We start from the raw sequence: 12,012 nt of genomic DNA, 5'->3' as shown, positions 1-12,012 counted from the left end.
ATAGTAAGATGATTGCATGGTGTTTGTCATCATCAGTGAGGACTTACAGACTGTGAGTAAAGAAGCCAGGAACAGAGAAAGGCAGAAGTGGCGTAGGAGGCCACTGAGGAATCCAGAGGGGTGAGATAAGGGAGGGCAGAGGTGTGTGTCAGGCCTCCATGGGGCAAGAGAGAAAGACAGGAGCAATTAGCAGAAAAGCATGCCGTGGCTTTGTCTGCCTCAAAATGTTTCTTTCCCCTGCTACTGCTGTACATTTCAATGTTTTATTTCTCCAACCCTCTGAGCATTACCAAACAGTTATTATCTGAGCTTCTAACAAACAATTATTCCAGCTCCTAATTTATATTTCAATCATTTTAACTACTGATCTTATGATCACATCCAGGCTCTGATCACATTAGTGTCTATTAACTATGCAGCAACCAATAAAATCTGCATGAGACACTTATTCCATATATACTCCCTTAGTACAATGTATTAAAATAATGTAGACTATTAACGTTTAAACTAAATGTAATATATATATTTAATATAAAAATTCTCATTACTGTGATTAATAAAATTTTTAGTGTAAGTTGATATTTAGTTAGAGAAAATGAACAAGATAAGCCAACTGAACTATTTCACTTACATTAATTTAATTAAATATGACTTTTACATTATGTAGGATCATGTACATACCACTGATAATTCTAACATATTTAAGGAATCAAAAAGTAGACCCACTGTCAAAGATACAATTAAATCACTAATGGTCTTTCTTTTTTTTTTTTGAGACAGAGTCTCGCTCTGTTGCCCAGATTGGAGTGTAAGTGGCACAATCTTCGTTCATTGCAACCCTTGCCTCCTAGGTTCAAGAATTCTCTGCCTCAGCCTTCTGAGTAGCTGATTTTACAGGTGCCTGACACCACGCCTGGCTAATTTTTGTGTTTTTAGTAGAGACAGGGTTTCACCGTGTTGGCCAGGATGGTCTTGAACTCCTGACCTCCTGCCTTGGCCTCCCAAAGTGCTGGGATTACAGGCATGAGCCACCGCGCCCAGTCACTAATGGTCTTTCTAGATAAAGCATACTCATCTCCCTCACTTTACTAGATAGGCTCTCAAGAATTAAACAAGTTGAAAAGTAATACAGTAATACTGCTTGGTTTTCCTCCTTAAAAATCTCTTTGTTTCAGTTTTTTGTTTGTTTGTTTGTTTTCCTTTTCAACTGCACTAGGGTTGTGTGTGTGTATAGGGAAGGGAAGAGACAGGGGCAGGAGGTGAGGGGCAGAGAGAAAGAGAAAGAGAGAAAGTAACAGATACAGAGAAAGGGAGAAGCAGATTCCATGCTGGTTCTGTGCGTTATCTCTCTTTGTATAGAAATCTTTCCCCAAATAATTTCGGGATGTATATGCTGGTCACATTCCACTTTCTTCCTTCTGACCTTCTGTCTCCAGCTGGACTGACATACCTGCCCTGACACTTTCTAACTTTGTGACCTCTGGTAGGTAAGATAACTACTTCAGCCTGGTTTCTCCATTAGTAAAATGGGAATGGTGTTGGGGGTGGCATTGTAAGGCTTAAGTGAGATGGGTAGATACAGTCCAGCCTTCAGTTGCTACCTCTCAGAGCTGGAAGCCTCTGCTGCTGCCTCTGAAAATGTTGATTGACTACTTGTCTTCAAGCATTAGCACACGGCCAGTACGGCCAAATTATCTTCTACACTTCAAAAGTCTTTCCGAGGCTGCCACGGCCTTGAATCCACCCTATCGCTCTTTTCTGCTTTCCTTGTCTTCTGTGCTGATGGCATTCTGCTGACCCCTATGTTGTGCCATGATGGTTAAGGACTAAAAGGTGGAAGAAGAGAGTGAATTGAGCACCAGTACTGGTGTCTGATGGATCTGTGCTTGAGTCTCAGCTTACTGACTGCATGGCATTGGGTAAGTATTTAGTCTCTTTAAGTCTTGGCTTTCATCTCTACTAAGTGGGATGACCAATAATTGTACTTACTACTGGGGCTTTTTGTGAATACTAAATGGTTACTGCAGATAAAGTGCTTACAAGAGTGTCTGGCCCATAGTCAGAGCTTAATAGCAACACTATCAACAACAAATGAGACAGTGACTCCTAGAACAACAGCACTGCTCTTTGGTGGCTGGATCATGCACTTGTGGTGAGTTTAGGACTTGGGGAGACCCAGAAACATGTCTGCAGCTAGCAGAGCAGTTGGCAGTGTGAAGATTCCATTTTTGAGAAGAACAGAGAGCTTTTTCTATATTATCCTGCTTCCCACAGTGAGGTAGAAAATGGGACACTGGAAGACTCCAACTCCATGTTCATTTTTTGACATTAATTCATTAAAAGAGAAAAAATCTCCTAAACCAACAAGTAGTGCCAAGGAAAGTCACTGATGCCCCCTCCTTAGGCTCTATCAGGTTATTTTTAAAGGGTCTGCTTGAGAATGACTGAAGCTACGAGTATAACCAGAAACACAGCCACTTTCAGAGGGCAAGATCAAAGTGAAAAAATGAAAATTTACCCCTAAAAGTTGTCACTTTCTGGAATGTACCAAGAGCCCTGATGTTTGATAATCAGGTTTCATACCCCAAAGCAAGGTACTTCTGCCTCCATTGCTAAGAAGGGACAAGGATAAGCTGAAAACAAAACGCTGACTTTTGGGTCTACGATGAGCACTAATTTTTGTAATTCTTAAACCAGGAGGAGAACCTGAACCCAGCCTGAATTATCGCCCAATCTCCTTAATAAATGTGGACAGGGAAATCTCAGGAAAGGTGCTGGCTAATAGGCTGGAACAGATATTCCCACACCAAATCCATCCCAATCAGGTAGATTTATTTGGAACAGACAGTCAGGCAATAATAGGAAGCAATTATTAAATTCAGTACAGTGAACTTCTGGAGACAGAGAAGGGCCCATGGCTGCCATTCCACCTCCTTCTCTGAAGGGCTTTTGATCACCTAGCCACCCTGCCCCTCCCCTTCATTCAGCAATAATTTGGACTGAAGGCAGCATTGTTCAGGGGGAGCTCTCAAGACTCACAAGTCCTCCCCGCCCCTCTCAGTAACAAACTAGTTAATAGGACTTGTGTCATCACCTTTGTCAATTTCCCTTGCCCCATGACCCTTATTTTAAATCAAAGTTATGTTAGAAACCTGTAGAAGAGGCTTATTTCCTCTGTCAATAAACCCATTACTTCTAAGAATCTGTCCTTTCTTTGCATTGTAAGGTGCTATTTGGGGGTCAATGGCATGGGCTCCGGAGCCAGACTCTCCCTGATTTGAATTCTGGACCCAGTACATGTCAGCTGGGCATATGACTTAGACTTCCTGTTTCAGGATTTTTTCCTGTGAAATGGGGATCTTGTAGAATGAGCTTCACTGAGGTGTACAAATCAAACAACATCACGCAAGTCAAGGGCAAGTTAATTAAGTTAGTGCCTGACACATAGTAAGTGCCCAATAAATTTTAGCAAGCGTTATCATCACCATCCTTATCATTTTTGCAGGAGTTATCCGTTGCATCTGAGACTCTCTAGTTCCAACTTCACAAGAAATTGATTTCATTTTAATAAATAATTTAAGAAATCTCTCTTCTCTATTTTATTTTCTGAATTCCACATTCCTGAGTAAATCTCAGGTAAAACTCAGCTATCTGTGATTTTTTAAGTTATTGTCACTTGTTCAATATTGCCTCTAAAATTTGTTCAATTTCTCTTTCCCCTTCTTCTGGAGTATTCTTGGGTTATCCCCTAACAAAGCTTTATTGAAAAGCCTTAAGTTGCATCTATTTCATGCCCAATGATTATATTATCTTTTTCACACGTTCCATTAGCTCATATATATATATATATATATATACACACACACACACACACACATGCATAATCATGCCTGTGTCTCTATCATTTAACTTTTGATTAATGTGTCAGTTCCTCTGCATTTGCTCTTCCTCCTGTCAATATTTCCTTTAAGTACATTCTCACTTTCAGGTATGGAATCTGTGTCTCAGATTTCTGTAAATTGCCCCTACTTCTAAGTAAAGTGTCTTCTTTGGGTTTAAGAGGGTTTAAGAAGATAGAGAGAGAGAGAGAGAGAGAGAGAGAGAGAGAGAGAGACAGACAGACAGACAGAGATAGATAGATGAGATAGATAGATAGATAGATAGATAGATAGATAGATAGATAGATAGATAGATAGATAGATGATAAAGTTTTCACTGATTTCCTGACAGGAAAGAATTATTGATGGCCCTTTTAGTATATGTTTAATATACTTCCACTTTTATCTTTAAGAAGAAAAGATAAAGGTGGAAATATATATGCAATTTCATTATAAGGTGCTATTTAAGGGTCAATGGCATGGGCTCTGAAGACAGACTCCCTGATTTAAATTCTAGACCCAACACATATTAGCTGGGCATGTGATTTAGGCTTCCTGTCTTCAGGATCCTTAGCTGTGGAATGGGAATCATGTAGTATGAACTTCACTGGGGGGTTGTACAAATCAAACAAGCTCACACAAGTTAAGGGCAAGTTAACGAAGTTAGTGCTTAACATATAGTAAGTGCTCAATAAATGTTAGCAATAATTGTCGTCACCATCCTCATCATTTCTGCAGGAGCTATTCTTTATATAATTTGTATACATATATAGTATGTTTTGTATACTGCCACTGTTATCTTTAAGAAAATGAAAAGATAAAGGTGGAAGTATATAAAGCATATACTAAAAGGAAAAGAAAATCACAAATTCTTTTACCTTCCAAAAATTCATTGACTTCCAAAAATGTACTGCGTTTTAAAATAATGTATCTGTTGAAAATGATAATTTTAATAGCACCTTGCAGAATAACTAAGTGCTTAGTAAGTTTTGTAAAGCTTTGCAATGAACTGTGTTGAGTCTATGATAAGCTCCAATACTTTCTTCATGGAAGTAAATGACATTTAAGTAGAGTCTTGAAGCATCAAGTGAAGGTGAGAAATGCATTCGGGGCAGAAGCTAAATGACCATGGGCCCAGAGGAAAGAATAATCTAGAGGCCTTTGGCAAGTCAGAAGTCCTGAGTAGAGCTAGGTATGCAGAGGCTATAGGGTGAAGATTCTTTAAGATAAGCCTGTCTTGCTTGTTTTATTGTATATATATATTTAAGCTGTACAAATGATGTTTGGAAACCTACATATAGTGGTTGTATACACTTACATATAGTGGTTAACCACAGACAAGCAAATTTACGTACCCATCATCTTATATCTTTCAGCCATGTCTGAAAAGTTGGATGATGAGGTTGTGAAAAGCCTTGAGAGCCATGCCAAGGAATTTTGACTTCATCCCAGTATCTGGGTCAGCAGAGAGTCATAATCAGAGCAATGATCTGAGTCGATTCATCTGGATTAATAAGGGAAAAGGTAGGAGCAAGAGAGGAGACCCATTAGGAAGCTTCTGAAATGAGTTAGACAAGAAGTAATAAAGGTTTAAATGAGAGTAGTATCAGCTAAAAAGAAAAAAAGGCATCGCATCTCTTAGGAGTGAAATTGAAAGGACTGGCAATTAATTGGATGTGGAATTCCAAGTAAAATATGCTGAAGATGCTGAGCGGACCTCAGAGGGCTACACGTGGCCTCATGGGCTGAGAAGAAAGGCCGAGGTCACTGCAGTAATGAATGTTGCGGAAGAAAACTAGAGCTCAGAGGAGTCTGCAAAGGTGGAAGAGGCTAGCCCTGCTGCTGTGTGGCAGCCCAGCAACCCACATCCCCCACTGTCGTTACCACACCTGAGCCTGTGGGGACTGATGCTGGGAACAAGTACACTAAAGCGGGTGATGATGAACCAGAGTACAAGGACAGCTGGGGCTTTGGCACTAGGAAGTTGATGTGAGGAAAACTGCGGGGCTTCTCCTGGAGGCCACATTGTGTCTTGGTGGATGACAGGCCAGAGTCGAGCAGCTAAAGGCACCCACTGTGTCATGTGGTTTGGAGAAGCGAGTTCTCAGTGCTGTATGTAGAGAAGCTGATGCCACTGAGCTCCTTTTGCAGTGTGTTCCACCAGACCACCTATAATACAACAAGCAGCCCATGTACCGCAAAGCCATCTACGAAGTCCTGCCGGTGGCCAGCAGTGTACAGGGGAGCTGTTCCCAGAGAGCAATGACAGCAATGAGAGTGACACTGCCAAGGTCACAGAGTTGCAGAGCAAGTAGATATTCGGATGGACCTTTGGGAGGCTCCAGCCTTTTGCCCCCAAGAGACTGGAGCCACAAGAAGAGGAGAAGAATCCCAACAAAGAAGTTTATGCACACGTGTGGGTTGACCCTGAGGCAACTGCTTATGCACCACCCCCTCCAGCCAAAAAGCCCTGAAAGAGCAGAGCTAAGAAGCTCAACATTGGGCTTGGCGTGGTGGCTCACGCCTGTAATCCCAACACTTTGGAAGGCTGAGGCCGGTGGATCACGAGGTCAGGAGATCGAGACCATCTTGGCCAACATGGTGAAACCCCGTCTCCACTAAAAAATACAAAAATTAACTAGGTGTGGTGGTATGTGCCTGTAATCCCAGCTACTGGGGAGGATGAGGCAGGAGAATCACTTGAACCAGGGAGTCGGAGGTTACAGTGAGCTGAGAGCGCCATTGCACTCCAGCCTGGTGAGAGAGCAAGACTCTGTTTCAAAAAAAACAAAAAAGGAAGCTCAACATCAAGGAGATTGTTGATGAACACACAAGAGTAGCTGGTGTACAAGGTGAGGCAGAAGTGCCAGAACATCAAGGAACTTTGTGTCTCTTGTGGGAGCCTCAATGTCCCTCTGGACAGCCCCTCTTCATGCTAGGAATATGACAACATTGCAAGAACTGCTTCCTGGAGCGTGCATACCAGTATGATGATGATGGCTATCAGTCCTGCTGCACCATCTGCTACTGGGGGCATGAGGTGCTCATGTGCTGGAACAACTGCTGTAGGTGCTTTTGCGTGGAGTGTATAGACCTCTTGGTTGGGCCAGAGGTTGCCCAGGTGACCATTAAGGAAGATCCCTGGAACTGCTACATGTGTGAGCACAAGGGCACCTACGGGCTGCTGCAGCGATGGGATGACTGCCCATCTCAGCTCCAGATGTTCTTCCCCAATAACCATAACAAAGAATTTGACCCTCTGGAGATCTACTTGCCTGTCCCAGCTGAGAAAAGGAAGCCGCCCATCCAGGTGCTGTCTCTCTTTGATGGGATTGATATGAGGCTCCTGGTGCTGAAGGGCTGGGCATTTGGGTAGACCACTACATGTCTCGGAGGTGTGTGAGGATGCCATCATGGTGGGCATGCTGTGGCACCAGGGGAGGATCATGTACGTTGGGGATGCTAGAACCATCATGCAAAAGCAAAACTAGGAGTGGGGTCCATTCTCTTCAATGACCTCTCCATTGTCAACCTTGCCCACGAAGGACCCTACAAGGGCACTGGCCAGCAGTTCTTTGACTTCTACCACCTCTGCATCATGCACAGCCCAAGGAGGGAGATGATTGCCCTTCTAGTGGTTTCTTGGGAGTGTGGTGGCCATGGACATTAGTCACAAGAGAGACATCTCACAATTTTTTTATTCTAATCCTGTGCCAAAGAAGTGTCAGCTGCACACCAGAACTGCTATGCCTGTGGTAACCTTCCCAGTATGAGCAGGGCATTGGCATTCACTGTGAGTGTAAGCTGGAGCTGCAGGAGTGTCTGGAGCATGGCAGGAGAGCTAAGATCAGCAAAGAGAGGACCATTACTACTAGGTCAAACTCCATAATGCAGGGCAAAGACCAGCATCTCCCTATCTTCATGAATGAGAAGGAGGACACCTTAGGTGCACTGAAATGGAAAGGGTATTTGACCTCCCTGTCCATTATACTGACATCTCCAACATGAGCCATTGGGCAAGGTAGAGAGTGTTGGGTGGGTCGTGGACCATGGCAGTCACCTGCCATTTCTTCACTCCACTGAAGGAGTATTTTGGTTGTGTGTAAGGGACATGAGGGCAAACTGAGGTAATGACACAAGGTTAAACAAACTAAACTAAACTAAACTAAAATAAAATAAAATAAAATAACCCACAAAACATAGTAAAACCTAGCAATGTAAGGATGGAGAGAAGTATCAGCACCCAGAAGAGAAAAAAGGAATTCAAAACGAAACTACAGAGGCAGAAATAATGGAGGGCTTTGTCTTGCAAAAAGAGTTGGACATCATCTCCTGATTTTTCAATGTTTTTCTTCAGCTCTATTGAAAAACAAAACCGAGCTCCCTCCCCTTCCTCCTCTGCCCCCCACCTATTTTTTTTTTTTTTTTTTTTTTTGTAAACACTTTTGTTTTCTACTATTTTCCATCCATGTTGCTGCAAAAGACATGGATGGAGTTGAAGGCCATTATGTTAAGCAAATTAATGCAGAAACAGAAAATCAAATACCACATATTCTCACTTATAAGTGGAAGCTAAACATTGCATACATATGGACACAAAGAAGGGAACAACAGACACAGGGCCTACTTGAGGGTGGAGAGAGGGAGGAAGTTGAGGATTGAAAAACTACCTAATCAGGTACTCTACTTATTACATGGGTGGTAAAATAATCTGTACACCAAACACCTGTGACACACAATTTACCTATATAACAAACATGCACATGCACCCATGAACCTGAAACAAAAGTTAAAAAAAGGATGGGGGGGATGTACTATGTCTTTTGGCTCCAAACCCATCTTTCTATGTTCAGCTTTGGGATGCTGGGCATGGGACTCTACAAACATCCTTTCTCCTTGGCTAGCTGGCTTCCTACTGTGTTCTACTAACGGGAATGACAGAAAGAGACAGAAAACCTCAAGAGGCAGAAGGGGCATGCTTCTTCCTGTTTGCTCACTGTTCTAGTCGGCATCACCCCAGCTACAGCCCTTCGCTTTGGAAATGGCAGTTATTTCCAGTTTCCAGTTATTTTCCACTTCTACAATCAGTCTCATGTTGCACCCCTTCAAGGTACTAGAGGGGGCTCTTTCCAGAGGTCCAAGACCCAGCTTCATAAAGACTTTTCTCCTAGTCTGTAGCTTCTAATAATAACAGCCTTCCCCTTGAGGCTCAGATTGGGTTTAAGAAACCTGACTTTGTAAACTGTACACCAAGTTAGTACACAGTAGTTATTAAAAGGAGAACAAATACTATTTTTTTCTAGTTGAGAATCAGGACAAGAAATTAGGTGGGTTGGATCATATTCCAAGGTCTGACTCTCTTTCCATCTTCTCTGTGCTCAAAGCACTCATTTGGTACCTAGGCTAGATAATGTCACCTGTACACATGATTTGGGGTCAACGTGGTCCACATTGTCCTCATTTTGTCTATGCCTTGACTATTGGATCCGTCAAGAGGTAAACCCACCAAGCTAAGTAGACCCTTCCACCAGCATATCAAAGAGCAATCATCTTGGTTGCACTGTCTTATTCAGACTTTTCTCTTCCAGTCCTTAATGGTGTCAGACTTCCACAAGACACCACATTCAACATTTGAGTTATTTTGCAAGAGAAAGTTTAAATCAATTGAAAAAAGAGGAATCAACTTCAATAAGAAATACAACAGGAAATAGGAAAAAGGAATCTGTCTTAGTAATACTTAGACTCTTCTTAAAATAAAATCTATTTCCTGAATGTACCATAATTTCTGAGGTTGGCAGACCTTGGTGCCTGTGCCTCATTGTTCTATCTATCAAACTAAAGGCCATGAAAAGCTCTGAACCACAATGGAAAAAACACATCAAGATCTAAAAGATGCTATCAAAGACCTCTCTGGGGAACACCGTCTTCATGGAATCACCAGAAAGAAGCCCAGGCTGAGTCTTTAAGAAACTTAAGAAAAATTATGCAAATAACTTAATCTCAGCTCCAGGGACTTCCTCTTACTAAAATCCATGCTAACTCAAACACATAAAATGATTAGGACCACCTTTTCAGTACACGGTTTTGTTTCATAAACTAAAGAGCCCTGTGTTGTCTAAAACAATAGAGAAATTAACTTGATCTGAGCTGCTGTTTGGGCCTGAATTTTGAAAAGCTATGCCTCTTAATTCTACCCTGAGTTTAAAATACGGCACACCTGGACAGTCTGGTTCTCTCCAGGGAATGTACTAACTCTGGATTGTTTTATACTTCTGAAGTCCACCATATGGAACAACTGTGTCATTAAAATGGGCATTAAAAATATTTGTTCACTCAGCTAGATTTAGACAGATAGTAATATTTGGCAATTATATAGTCCCTCTCACCTGTCCATCTCAAAGTAAGCAATTTATAAACACATATTGTTATAAACTTTTTATAAGCCGGAGAATGTCAGCTTTTCCCTCTGAAGAAAACAGCTCCTGCATGCCATACACTAAATCCATACCAAGTAAGAGATGGTGCAAAATCAAAAAGCAAAATATATACACCTAATCTGTACTCATACAAATTAAAAATAAAATTTTTAAAAAAGCAGTCCAAGAATGTTAAGTATATAGTATCTGAAATAGTAACTACAATTTGTCCACCCTGAGCAGGGAAAAACAGAAACACTGCTTGTATTGAAAATATTTGTTTTCTCTTTTCTAGCCTTGGATCCACAAAAACAGAATTTTTCATAATAGTTATAATACTGTTACTTAAATAACTGTGAATAAAATTGGTTAAAACCTCATAACCACTTCACTTTAGCAATTCAGTGTCTGGCAATAAGAATTAATAGTCTCCCTATGCAATTTCAATTAGGTTTTCCATAATTGCCATCCATTTGCATATCTAGCTCTTTAGGTCTATTTCTCAGTAGTTCAGAACTCAGAGATGTAGAAAGATAGTTCATTGTTCTTTACAGACCACTAACATTCCTTGGAACATAATATATGCATATAACTTATTTATATTTCTCTTTTCTTCTGACCTCAGTCTGTCTATTAAACAATGCCTGCTTTCCTTTTCACACCACCTTTACTCTGTGACTTCTTTACTTGTGTAGCACAAAAGATTTCTAGGGGATAAATGTCACATACTCAGGAAAAGAACTGAGCTTCAGACTATTTTCATTTATCAAACATGTTGATACAGATTACAAAAACATAAATATGGATTAAAAATATATCTTACATATACATACATAACTTCACAAAAGTTAAAGAGGGTAGGACAAAGCTCATTGTATCAAATTCAGCTCCTGGGAGGTGCGGAAGGGCCAATAGTGTGAATAGAACATCTAGGCAAATATTCCACAAGAGATGAATGCATTGTTTGCAACTCAGTGGACAAATGCTTGAGGGGATGGATTCCCCATTCTTCATGATGTGCTGATTTCACATTCCACGCCTGTATCAAAACATCTTATGTACCCCATAAATATACATATGTATATACCTACTATGTATGCACACACATAAAAAATACTTTTTTAAATGAGATGAATGGATGAAATAAGGCAGCCAATTACGGACGGTCTCAGGTGATCAAAAAGATTCCTGTCTATATAGTCTGGATAATATATGCTTAATATAAGAATATCTTCTACTATATATGCTTAATATAAGAATATCTTCTACTAATGATTCCCAGATGATACGATTTTAAAGTATCAATTTTTAAAGAGGTTACTTATAATGAGCATGTTTTCCATCATGTTTAGGAAAGATTGGAAACTCAAACAGTTACAGGAACTAGACAGGTAATATTAATGAGTGAAATATGCAGGTGTATAATAACGGGGAGAAGTATATAGTAACAATAGTTTGTTGTGATTTATATCCTAATGGAAATTCTTTCTATAAGCACATAGCATATATGTTTACATATTTATTGATAGGTGCATATGTAAACATGTGGAAATTAAGTACCTACACACACATGCATATACATGTATGTTCCATAATTTTTAAATAAATCTGATACAACCCTATTAAACGGGACACACATGCACCCTTTGAAATGGGTAGCTGCCTCTCAGCTCAAGGCAATCGCTTTCTTGCAAGAATGTAGGCCCATAAGGACAGAT

At 40.7% G+C, this 12,012-nt stretch overlaps 1 pseudogene; it reads left to right on the top strand.

The window, feature by feature from the left end:
* Positions 1–5,302: 5,302 nt before the first annotated feature.
* LOC105465434 (DNA (cytosine-5)-methyltransferase 3A pseudogene) lies at positions 5,303–7,984 on the top strand (annotated as a pseudogene).
* Positions 7,985–12,012: the final 4,028 nt, after the last annotated feature.

This window comes from Macaca nemestrina, chromosome 13 (genome assembly GCF_043159975.1).
Source record: "Macaca nemestrina isolate mMacNem1 chromosome 13, mMacNem.hap1, whole genome shotgun sequence".
NCBI lineage: Eukaryota > Metazoa > Chordata > Mammalia > Primates > Cercopithecidae > Macaca > Macaca nemestrina.
Note: the sequence above shows the minus strand (reverse complement) of the source record. Positions and strands in the feature narration are given on the sequence as shown.